At 41.6% G+C, this 11,198-nt stretch overlaps 1 pseudogene; it reads left to right on the top strand.

The window, feature by feature from the left end:
- Positions 1 to 732: 732 nt before the first annotated feature.
- LOC129075395 (keratin, type I cytoskeletal 18-like) lies at positions 733 to 1,549 on the top strand (annotated as a pseudogene).
- The last annotated feature ends 9,649 nt before the right edge of the window (positions 1,550 to 11,198 follow it).

Here is an 11,198-nt window from a genome sequence, read left to right on the forward strand (position 1 = left end):
CCGAAAGGGAGAATTAAGTTACTACCAGTTCACTTAAATTTATTTCAGGAGACAGGCATTTTTCCCATTATCTTCATTGTAGAAATTTGTTCTAGTCAATATTATCAATGGTAAAAATAATAATATGAAACTTTTGAAAAATAAAATAGAGAAAACAAAGTTAATATTGATAGCTCTTTAAAGACGTACAGACTTATATTTAAATTTGAATGATACATTATTTAAGAATTGAATATCTGCCTATTTCTGATTTATTTTGCTAGAGCCAGATATTAATGTTATTATCTATGGTGCTTTACATCTGACATTTTCCGAAGATATAACAAACACAAAGCACATCTTGTGATGTCTCCAACAGAACTGGCAAAATAATAATGCTATTTTTAAAGTTTCAATTCAGAATCTTCAAGTTACATTACTAGTCTCTTGTGGTAAAATAAGCAGGTTTAGAAACTAACTCATGACTAAGTGGTATGCAATGTATTAGCTACTATTTCACTATTATAAATAAGTATTCCAGTTAAATAGACAAAGCAATTGAAAACAACAGTAGTACTTTTGAGTATCCATGGTTTTCATTTTGGAAATACTGTTAGATTTTTTTTTAATTTAATGAAGCTCAAATGACTCCAATTCCTTCTGTTCCACCTACTACCTTAAGTAACCTAAGATCTCTGAAGTTCAGTCAGCAGCCTGAACCTGTGTCTGGGCTTCTCACCATCGTCCCTGAATATGAGCTTCATCACCTGCTCCAGCTTCTCCACCAGCCACCAGACCCTGGGCTCCACGCAGTTGCCTGGCCAGCAGCCCAGCCAGCCAACAGCAGGGCCAGCGTCTATGCAGGCACCGGGCACTCAGGTTCCCGGATTTCCGGGGCGTAATCCACCAGCATCTGGTGCAGGTGGGGACTCAAGGACCTGGCCATGGGAATGGCGACGCGTCTGAGGGCACATGGGGCACCCAGAAAGAGAGGGAGACTATGCAATGCCTGCATCGCTACCTGGCCTCCTACCTGGAAAGGGCGAGGAGCCAGGAGGCTGAAAATCACAGACTGGAAAGCAAAATCCAGAAGGACCCCAGGTCAGAGGCTGGGGACATTAATTCAACATTATCGAGGGCCTGAGGGCTCAGATCTTTGCAAGTTCTGTGGTCAGTGCTTGTCTTGCTGCTGATGACTTCAGAACCAAGTATGAGATAGAGCTGGTCATGTGCCAGTCTCTGGGGAGTGACACCAATGGGCTCCAAAAGGTCACTGAGGGCACCGATATTACTCGGCTGCAGCTGGGGACAGAGACCGAGGCCCTCGAGGAGGAGCTGCTTCTTCATGAAGAAGAACCACAAGGAGGAAGTCAACGGTCTACCGACCCAGACTGCCAACCCTGGATTGACCACGGAGTAGGGTGCCCCCCAAATCTCAGGACTCAGCCAGACCCTGGCAGACACCAGGCCCAGGGTGGTGAGCTGGCCTGAAGAACTGAGAGGAGCAGACAAGTCCTGGGTCCAGCAGGCCGAGGAGAGCACCACAGCCGTCGCCTTGCAGGCCACTTAGGGAGGAGTGTCGAGGTGACACTCACAGAGCCGAGACACATGGTTCGGTCCTTGGAGACCCACCTGGGTCCATGAGAAATCTGAAGGCCGCACTGCAGAACTGCTTCAGGGAGGCAGCGGCGGACGGTGCCACGACCATGGAACAGCTCAACGAGATCCTGCTGCTCTTGGAGCCAGGGGTTCCCCAGGCCTGGGCAGAGGGGCAGGGCCAGGCCCAGGATTTTGAGGCCCTGCTAAACGTTAAGGTCAACGTGGAGGCTGAGATCGCCACCTACCACCGCCCGCTGGGAGACAGGAGGACTTTGATCTTGGTGACTCCCTGGACAACAGCAACTCCATGCAATCCAGCCAAAAAGCTACCACCCGCTGGACTGTGGACAACCGAGTGGTGTCTGAGGTGGACCAAAGTTCTGACACATTTAAGGCAACGGAAGGGGGTACCCCCGTGGGGTGCAGTAGGCAAATAAAAAGTTCTGAAATCATGAAACCGCAAAAAAACAAGATCTCTACAGTTAAAATTCCTTATCTGAACATAACCACCATGCCTGTTCATATTGCAATCAACATGATCATATGCAACAGTACATACAAAGTATCTATGTAACACAATACTTCATAAAAGATTCTGAGGAAATGGAAGGTATAACCAAAGAAAGGTGTTTCGTGAATCTAGGTTTTGGATCTACTAAAATATGTTAAACTCCTTTAGATGAGGAATCAGAAGTCTCCTAAGAACTCTTTTTTTAATTACTAAAATATCATTATCTCACTTGAAGATATTAACCAATAATTCTCTAATACCACAATTATCCAGTCACTGTACAAACTTTTCCAATTGCCAGGAATTTTTTTTTAACAGTTGGTTTGTTTAAATCAGAAAGTCTTACATGATATTTAACTATACAAGGGGGAACCCAAAAAAACCCAGGAATTTATTTATAAAAAACTGAGTATTTATTCTTACATGCTTTGGTCACCTTCAAAGTCCTCTCCATTTGATCCAGCTCACCTAACAAGCCATTTTTTCCACTGCCCAAAACAGTTTCTGACCTCATCAATTGATACCTTTTAGTGTTTCTGCCATTTTTTATTTCACCTCTTCCACACTGGCAAAAAATTTCCCTTTGAGGACTTTTTCATCCAGGGAAACAAAAATGTTGCTCTGGGTGAGATCAGGTGAATGGCGGGGGGCGGGGGGAGGAGGCATGGGGGTCATGCCGTTTTGGATCAACAACTGTTGACCACTCAGCGTGGCGTGGGCAGGTTGCTCCTAAATCACCAATCACGAAATGGGCAAACATGCTGAGTCTTCAAAAGAAATTCACTGAAGCCGAACACAGCCTCTCACAATGACACCAGCTGGTACACTGATACAAATGGGTTCTTAGGACACTCACCTATCAGGTGAAGCCTGTACTAAAAGGGGCCCACCCTCCACAAAATAATTCTGGATTTTTGGGTTCCCCCCTATTCTGACTTAAAGGCTCCCCTTACTTCTTCTGTGATGTATTTTTTTTAAGAAACCAGGTCCTGTATAACCTCTAACATTCTGGATCTTGCTGACTATATTCCACTGGTGGTGTTCTGCAGGTTCCTCTGTTTTATTTCACTTACAGGTATTAATTCTTAAAGCTATGCCAAATGCTTTAATCTGATGTTTTCTGCCTTATCTTCCAGCCTTCTAAGAAAATATATTAATCAAATTAACTTCAAATTAATCAAGTGTTGTTTGACTTCTAACCTATGGGCTCTTGCACCCTCTACTGCCGCCCATGACATTTCTATGTCCTCCTACACAATCTGCTGAGGACGATGGCAACACCTGCACACATCTGAACAATCTATGACTAATATTAAGGCTCTACCCAGTATGTTTGTCACTAATTAGTTCCTATTATTTAAACAACAACAACAACAACATAAAAGCTGCATGAACTATGGAATATCCTTAAGGTACAGGACAGAAACATCATCTATCAATCCTACTTGGGCAGGAAGGAACAACTCATATCCCAGAATAAATGATCCATTACACGAAAAAGTTGAAATGCCAGAATATCCCATTTTAGGACACCAAATTTAGTTCACCAACTCCTAAACATCGGAGAGTAAATGGCTGTAGGCATAAGAGGGTCAAAGAATTACCTGTAACAGGCTGCATATCTGAGAAAACAGGGACTCATATGATATAATGAACATAGAGGGATGAACATGAATAAACTTTCATGAGTTTGGAAATCCAACATGGTAATACCAAGTGTCACAAATCTGCCAGAGAGCTAGACAATGTCCTCCTCCACCCCCAAGAAAGCACTATTATTCTTTGGTCAGTGCATCAGAATCTCGAAGTCAAAGAACAGTTACAACAGTAAAAGGTTCTACAAGTAGCAGCTATACCCACAAACAAGCAAGGAGTTTTCATATGAACACATGGAAAAGACAATTCATTGTGCACTGGTTTTTCTGCCACCATCAACCAACCAGCCAGTAATAAAAATACTGCCTTAGAATAGTACATCAGTTTGCTATTTCCAAAGCCCTCAGATGTATTTCAAAGCAAATGACAAGTGACAGAAATAAACGAATGTGGGAATTCTATATTTAAAATACATATTTTAGGAAACTAAACTTTTAAGAAAAAAAAGCATTAAGAATTGAATTCATTATAATCTTTCAATAACTACATAGTCTCGCATAAAAGAGCTTAATAATGAAAATAGGTGAGATATGTTCCAGGAAATGAGTACAATAGGAAAGTATGGTCACTTGCTGCATTGTCTTCCAAAGAAAAAAAACTAAGGCTATTGCTTTAACTGTGGCTTTAAAACAGATTCTCAATCCTTTTTTCTGCCCCAATAAAGCTCAGGAATATGCACACACTCATTAGTAATAATGACTCATAACCTATTTAGAGATTTATTTTGATTAACAATTTAAAAAGCAAATTATCTTTGAGAGTGTCAAGCTTGTTGAGCATTCAAACCTTAAGATGAAAATTATTTTAATTAGAACTTAATTTACTTGGCATCAGGAGCACACGAAAGAAGTTATTTTTATGGAGAGATAGGAAGGGAAGAAGAACTGAAGGAAACGAAGACTCTGGTCAGCTAAGGACAGTATGAGCAAAAAAGGATGACGGCAAAGAGTAAACTTCGTGTGACTCCTTAAACACTCACAGATGAGACAGACATAAAACCCAGACATCACCCAGAACGTCCAGGGGCCGTCAGTAAAGGGGGCAGTACTGTTCCTCAAGACACCCTGTAAATGACACCAGGCGACACAATGACCAACTGCATGGCCCCCAGTTATGAATCAACATGGGGGCAATTCCTAGGCTGCTGTGGACATCTTTGTTAGGCTATCACCTCTAAAATTAGGAATATTTGCCCAACTGGATATCCCATGCAGAGGTCTACGACAGTAAAGAATCTGACCAGTGGCTACTTACTGCTAAAATAAATGAACAGCCAGAGAAGTATCTGTGTCAGAGAACACAAAGAACTTGAAACCATTAGCTCTTAGAGAAATTTCAGAGATTCAAATAACGTAGTACACAGAAGAAATCTTGAAGACCATCTCTTCTGAAGTCAGTAAACTAAACTCCCGCAATTCAGGTTTCCTTTTTCTACCTTACAGTGTAAACAGCTCAGCTGTGACACAGCACAGCTGTGGAAGAGCTCAATCGTGTTACAGTTCAATTATAAAGCAGCATGGCTGTGAAGCAGCACAGCTATGACAGGCTCCTCCCGGGCTAGAGAGCTCTGCTAAGCTCTGCTCCACGCCGGGCTGCGCCGGGCCGGGCTGGGCTGCACAGCTCTGCTCAGCTCTACTCTGCCTGCCCTGCCCTGCCCCAGCCCTGCTCGGCCTGTTCTTCTTGGCTCTGGTCCAGAGAGACTTCCTTGGCACTTTATCTTGTGTTTCAGCTCCAGCCGGGAAAACACAACCTTCATTCATTGGTGGAAAGGGAAAGTTCGCTCTCTGAGCCAGAGGGGCGATGACCTCTACAGACAGAAGTTCCTGGCCCGTTAATCCCTCATTGGTTCATCCTCAAAAATAGGAGGATTCCAAATCCCAGCAGTCTGATTGATCCAAAAGACACTGTACTCAATTGGCAGACCAGAACCACTATGATTGGTTGGTGAAGATGCTGCTGGGGGTATAGTTCCACAGTTCCAATCATACAAGAAAATCCTCACTCCTGGTGGTTGAAAGAGGATTCCAGGAACTCCTTTATAAGGACTCGCACATGTGGCAGGAACACAGGGCAGGTAGGCAGTTCAGTGCAGGGGGCAAGCAGCTTAGCGCAGGCTTCTCTCTGAAGTGCAGTTTGCAGGAGAGGCCCCCCATGTAGAAACGTCTGCTAGGCTCTGTCTTTTCAATTTGAGCCCAGTTAGCCACCAAGAGTCCTTCTTGGTAGGTATTGTTTTTGCAGGGTTAACAATTATTAGGACTGCTACTGCTTTTATTAGTTCTCTGGACACAAAGCTGTCTAGATTTTGGGTTATTTGGGCAACCTTATTTTTACCAGACTTTTATTTTTAGTGCATGGTTTGCAAAACCACAAGATTTTTGAGAAATATACACATTATAGCAAAAACACTGTATAAGAATAATGTTTTAAAACCAATATCAATATTTACTATACATGCCTTTATGGACAGTCAGGTCTTTAAAGTCTTACTACAGGATAAAATTACTACCATCAAAAATACTGGGCATTGCCCTGGCTGGTGTGGCTCCATGGACTGAGCGCCAGCCTGTGAACCAAAGGGTTGCTGGTTCGATTGCCAGTCAGGGCACATGCCTGGGTTGCAGGCCAGGTCCCCAGTAGTGGGCACACAAGAGGCAACCACACACTGATGTTTCTCTCCCTCTCTTTCTCCCTCCGTTCCCCTCTGTAAAAATAAATAAAATCTTTAAAAAGGAATACTGGGCATCTAACACTACAGAACAGCTATCTATGCTGGGATCACCTCAGTGCCTTCTACCTAAACCAAAAGCCAGGAGTCCTTCGGAATGTGTGTGAGAGAACTACACAAAGGTGCTATCGCTGGCTCCTAAACTTAACTGGGCATCACATGAGGGGCTTTAAAAAAATACAGGTTCTCCCACACCCACAGGGACCTGCTGTGTTTCCAGAGACCAGATCCTGGAATCTGCATCAGAGGTTCTTCAGTTAATTTTCTTTATCCAACAGCCCAGCTGTTCAATGGTCAGGTACTTACATAAGAAAAACAAGCACAAAAATGAAGCCCCCATAATTACATGCTTTTACTTTCTGAAATGATCAATAGTTCAGGCAAAAGAAACAGCATCCGTGAACAAACAGTATTAAAACTGTGTAAATAGCCATTTTTTAATCCTATAGCTCAGAACTGATCAATTCGAATATGGAAGGGTTGTTCATTGGCTGTAGTGTAGTTAATACAAGGCTTGAATGAAAGAAAATAGTAACATTACTATCAACTATATCCTCTACCTTATTGCCCTACATGCCGTACAAATAAGACCCTCACTGTGGGAAATGGAAGCAGAACCATGATGTTTGTAACATATGCACATGAGAAAAGTTATATTTCCATAGCACAAAGATCTGGCAATCTGAAAGAAGGAAATCACCATCTTATTTTAACTTTTTTATTTTGCACTTCTTGGGTCTATGGGAGCAAACGATTCTCATGAAGGCTATACTAGTATCATTTACGCTATTAAAAACCACACTGCTTATTTTACCTCAACATAATAATGTACACTTATTTCTCCATTAATATTTCTTATTTTAAATGCTTATATGACTCAACCACAGTTGGTAGAATGTTATAGCTACTATAGTACATAATGTAGTACAATACAAATGTAACCATTCTAGCTGGCAATTAGGTCTGCTTATACAAAATGCCCTATAAAAAAACTTCATAGCATTTTATGAATTTATATGTGTGTACTTAAATAACATGTACTTAAAATATTTCTGATCCAGAATACTTACAAGAAGGCAGCAGGGTTTTAATTTGGAGACTAAAAAATTACTCATTCTACATATAAAGAACAAACCTTATCTGGGCTACCAAACGATTCATTTGGATCTCAAATTATATTTTCATTTGAACTTCACCCAGTTGTTCCCAAAAATATATGTCTTATTTTTATTCACTAAATACCAAAAGTTTATATTTCATAATACATTTCAAAAAAAACAGTATACTTAAAGAATCCAAGTTTTTATCTAAGTCCCAAGTGTTTTGACTCACTTGGTAGTTATGCTGCTTGAAAATTTAAATGATACAAATTATATACAAGGTAATTAAGAAATGTTCCCTAAGGCACAAGCATGTTGCTGTGCTCAAGGAAAGTCACATTTCATTGCAAATGAACAAAATCACTGCTTGGGCTACACCAGAAAAATACCCCAGCAGGTATTTCATCTGATACAAAGGATGTGGTTTACCACTTACAGCACCTAAATTTTAATCTTCCATTTGTCAGCATTAATCGCCAAAGGCACATGGCTGCATGCAGCAATGTACTGAAACTTGGCAACAAGTGCTACAACTGGCAACAGGTGCTGTGATAGTAAAGGAGAACCGTCACGGACCCAAGAGTCCAAGCCGTCATCACAGCAGCCTTGGAGCCCTTACTAAATAGCGTTGCAGCATGTGTCACAAATGGTACGCCATATCTCACTTGTATCAAATGAATTCTGCATTATTAAAACACAAATATTAGACTAAAACTCCTGAAAATGTGACAGGTTCCCTTACCTTGAATTAAATTTTATGTTGCAGCCCCAACCAGTGTGGTTCAGTTGGCTGGGCACCATCCCTCACAGAGAAAGGTTGTCCATTCAATCCCTGGTCAGGCCACATGCCTGGGTTATGGGTTTGGTCCCCAGTCCAGGTGTGTAAACCAGTTGATGTTTCTTACACACATGGATGTTTCTCTCCCTCTCTTTCTCCCTCCCTTCCCCTCTCTCTAAAAAATAATCTTTTAAAAAATGTATGTTGCAGATAATATATATGTACATATTTTTAATCCTCATCTGATGATAAATTTGAGTTCAGGGAGAGAGAAACATCGACATGAGAAACACCAATTGGTTGCCTTTCATGTGAGCCCCCAATGGGGACTGAACCCACCACCTAGGTATGTGCCCTGACCAGGAACTGAACCTGCAACCTTTTGGTGCATGGGATGACACTCCAATCAACTGAGCCACCTGGCCAGGGTTGAGGATATTTTTAAAAGTGCAACATTTTCATAATGCTACATGAGCCATTTAAAAAGATTTATTTCAAATATATGCAGTGCTCTCTGACTTCCGAAATGATGTATCTTACATGAAGAAACCATAGGGGTGATAAATTAAGGCATTGTTGAGGGCAGAAACAATTACGGAATGAGACTATATACTCTCATTTTGGGGGGGTGCGAAGGTGGGTATGAAATTTAAATGATGTTAAATAAACATTATTAAAATCTTGAAGATAAGAACAATGTCTCATATTTACCTTACCTTGTCCATGCTCGTTCCTCAGGGAACGATTTTTAAAAGAGAACTACAATAACACTCCTCCCAAAAATCCACGACCTCCGTCTAACCATGAAAAAAAAAAGTCATACTCAAACTGAGGGACATTCTAAAAATGAGCCAACAAATACCCGTCGAAACAGGAGGCCATCAAAGTGACGGGGAGTCTGAAAAGCCCTCACGGCCAAGGTGAGTCCAAGGAGAAATAACAGCGACATGTAATTGGATATCCCAGGGCAGAAAAAGAGCGTTAGGTAGAAACTAAAGATTCAGATAAAGCGATAATAATTATGTATCAATACTGGTTCATTACAGATGATAAACGTACCACAGCAATGTAAGATGTGAACAAAAGGGGAAGCTGGATAAGGGGTAAAGGGAAACTCTCTGTACCATCCGGAATCCTATTACTAAAAGTGATTTAAAATGCAACTCCAACTCGATTAAACATAAAAGAAATGTATTGGCTCATATAACTGAACATGCCTAAGGGCTGGGCTGCCTTGCTTTAAGCACAGAGAGTCAGGGGAACTCCTGTGGCTTCAGAAAGGTGTCTCTCCATTTGTTAGCTTTATTCTGCTCTCCAGGTATTGGCTATAGTCTTAGATTTCACGCACAGTTCTGCTATTATATTTGTTTTAAAAACGAAAGTTTGTTCCAAAGTGACTGATACATTAGGGAACAATTTGAACATACTATGAGTTTTCCATTTGCTTATACGGGATTTCATCTGCTGGAAGCACTAGGTGAGAAGTCAGCGAACGTTTTCTGTATAGGGCCAGATACTAAATATTGTGTGGTCTCTGTTACAATGACTCAACTATGCCTTTGTGGAAGGAACAGCCAGAGCAACAGTGAATAAGTAGGCAAGGATGTTTTCCAATAAAACTTTATTTAAACAAAAACAAGCAGACCCTTCGCTTGTCAATTGGGTATTAAGCGACTGCAGAAAAGTGCGCCCAGGTAAACCAGGCCACTTAGGAATACCAAGAGCGCACTAGGACGGTGAGCCGCAGCCGTCCCCACGTGGTGCCGTGACTTCCCGTTTGATTTCGGATCAGCCCCCTTCCTTCACATTTCAACTCACAGGCTGCAGGCCCTGTAACCACAAGGCAGCCGCAGTCCCCCATCTTCTCTTCTCACAGCCCCAAGAGACTCAGTGGAATTGGGTCCGCTTCGATTTCTTACCGACGTCGGAACCCACCACTGTGTCCAAAGGAAGTATACTGTGCTGACTGGTCTGGACATCCTTGCAACAGGAAGATGGAGTTCCCACCTGGTCCCCAAGGAACCAAGACTAGGATGGGAAAGGATTTCCAAACAAAAGTCAAGGGAGAAAAAAAGGGAGAGGGAGAAGGAAAGGGTGGGAAGGGAAGGGTAAAAGAGAAGGAAACAAGTATCTACTATAACATCTATACACAACAGTGACAGAGTGGCACAGCTTAAATTTGATTATGCAAACTCAACAATACCGATTCAGTATTGGGTAAGATGACAAGTAGGCATGAAGTTTTAATATAAAAGAGCTTCTAAGAAAAATCTAACTCAGTGTATTTCACCTGTACTCAACTGGAAAAAAGAAAAAAAAGCAAACCTATTAAAAAAAAGCTGCTGGGAAAAAATATGAAAAGTTTAGTGAAGGCAGCATACTTTTATTCTTTCTGGTACGTTTAAAGGGTTATCGATGATACTTTCAACTAGGCATTACTTTCAGTTTGCCCAGTTACTTCAGAACTAACCCATGGATTAAGAAAAAGCTCATGGATATTAAAGTAAGCAATCACAAAATTCCCAAAAAATATTCTCAGAGCTTAACAGGACATTAACTAGCTTAAGTTCTTGTTTAACTCCAATCAATTAGACTATAGTTCCTCCTACCTCTTGCGACAGCACGGACGGAACTGGAGAAAACTAGGCTAAGTCAGTGAAAGACAAATGTCATATGACCTCACCTATAAGAAGAATGTAATGAACAAAATAGAACCACAGGCATGGAAACACGCAACAGACAAAAAGTGACCAGAGGGGACAGCGGGGAGGAAATGGTGGAAAGGCGGGAAGGGACTAGACAAAGAAGATGTAAGAATGACCCAAGGACACGCACAACAGTTTGGAAACG

This window comes from Pteronotus mesoamericanus, unplaced genomic scaffold (genome assembly GCF_021234165.1).
Source record: "Pteronotus mesoamericanus isolate MK-2021 breed Mesoamerican mustached bat unplaced genomic scaffold, CSHL_Meso_final contig_53, whole genome shotgun sequence".
Taxonomy (NCBI): domain Eukaryota; kingdom Metazoa; phylum Chordata; class Mammalia; order Chiroptera; family Mormoopidae; genus Pteronotus; species Pteronotus mesoamericanus.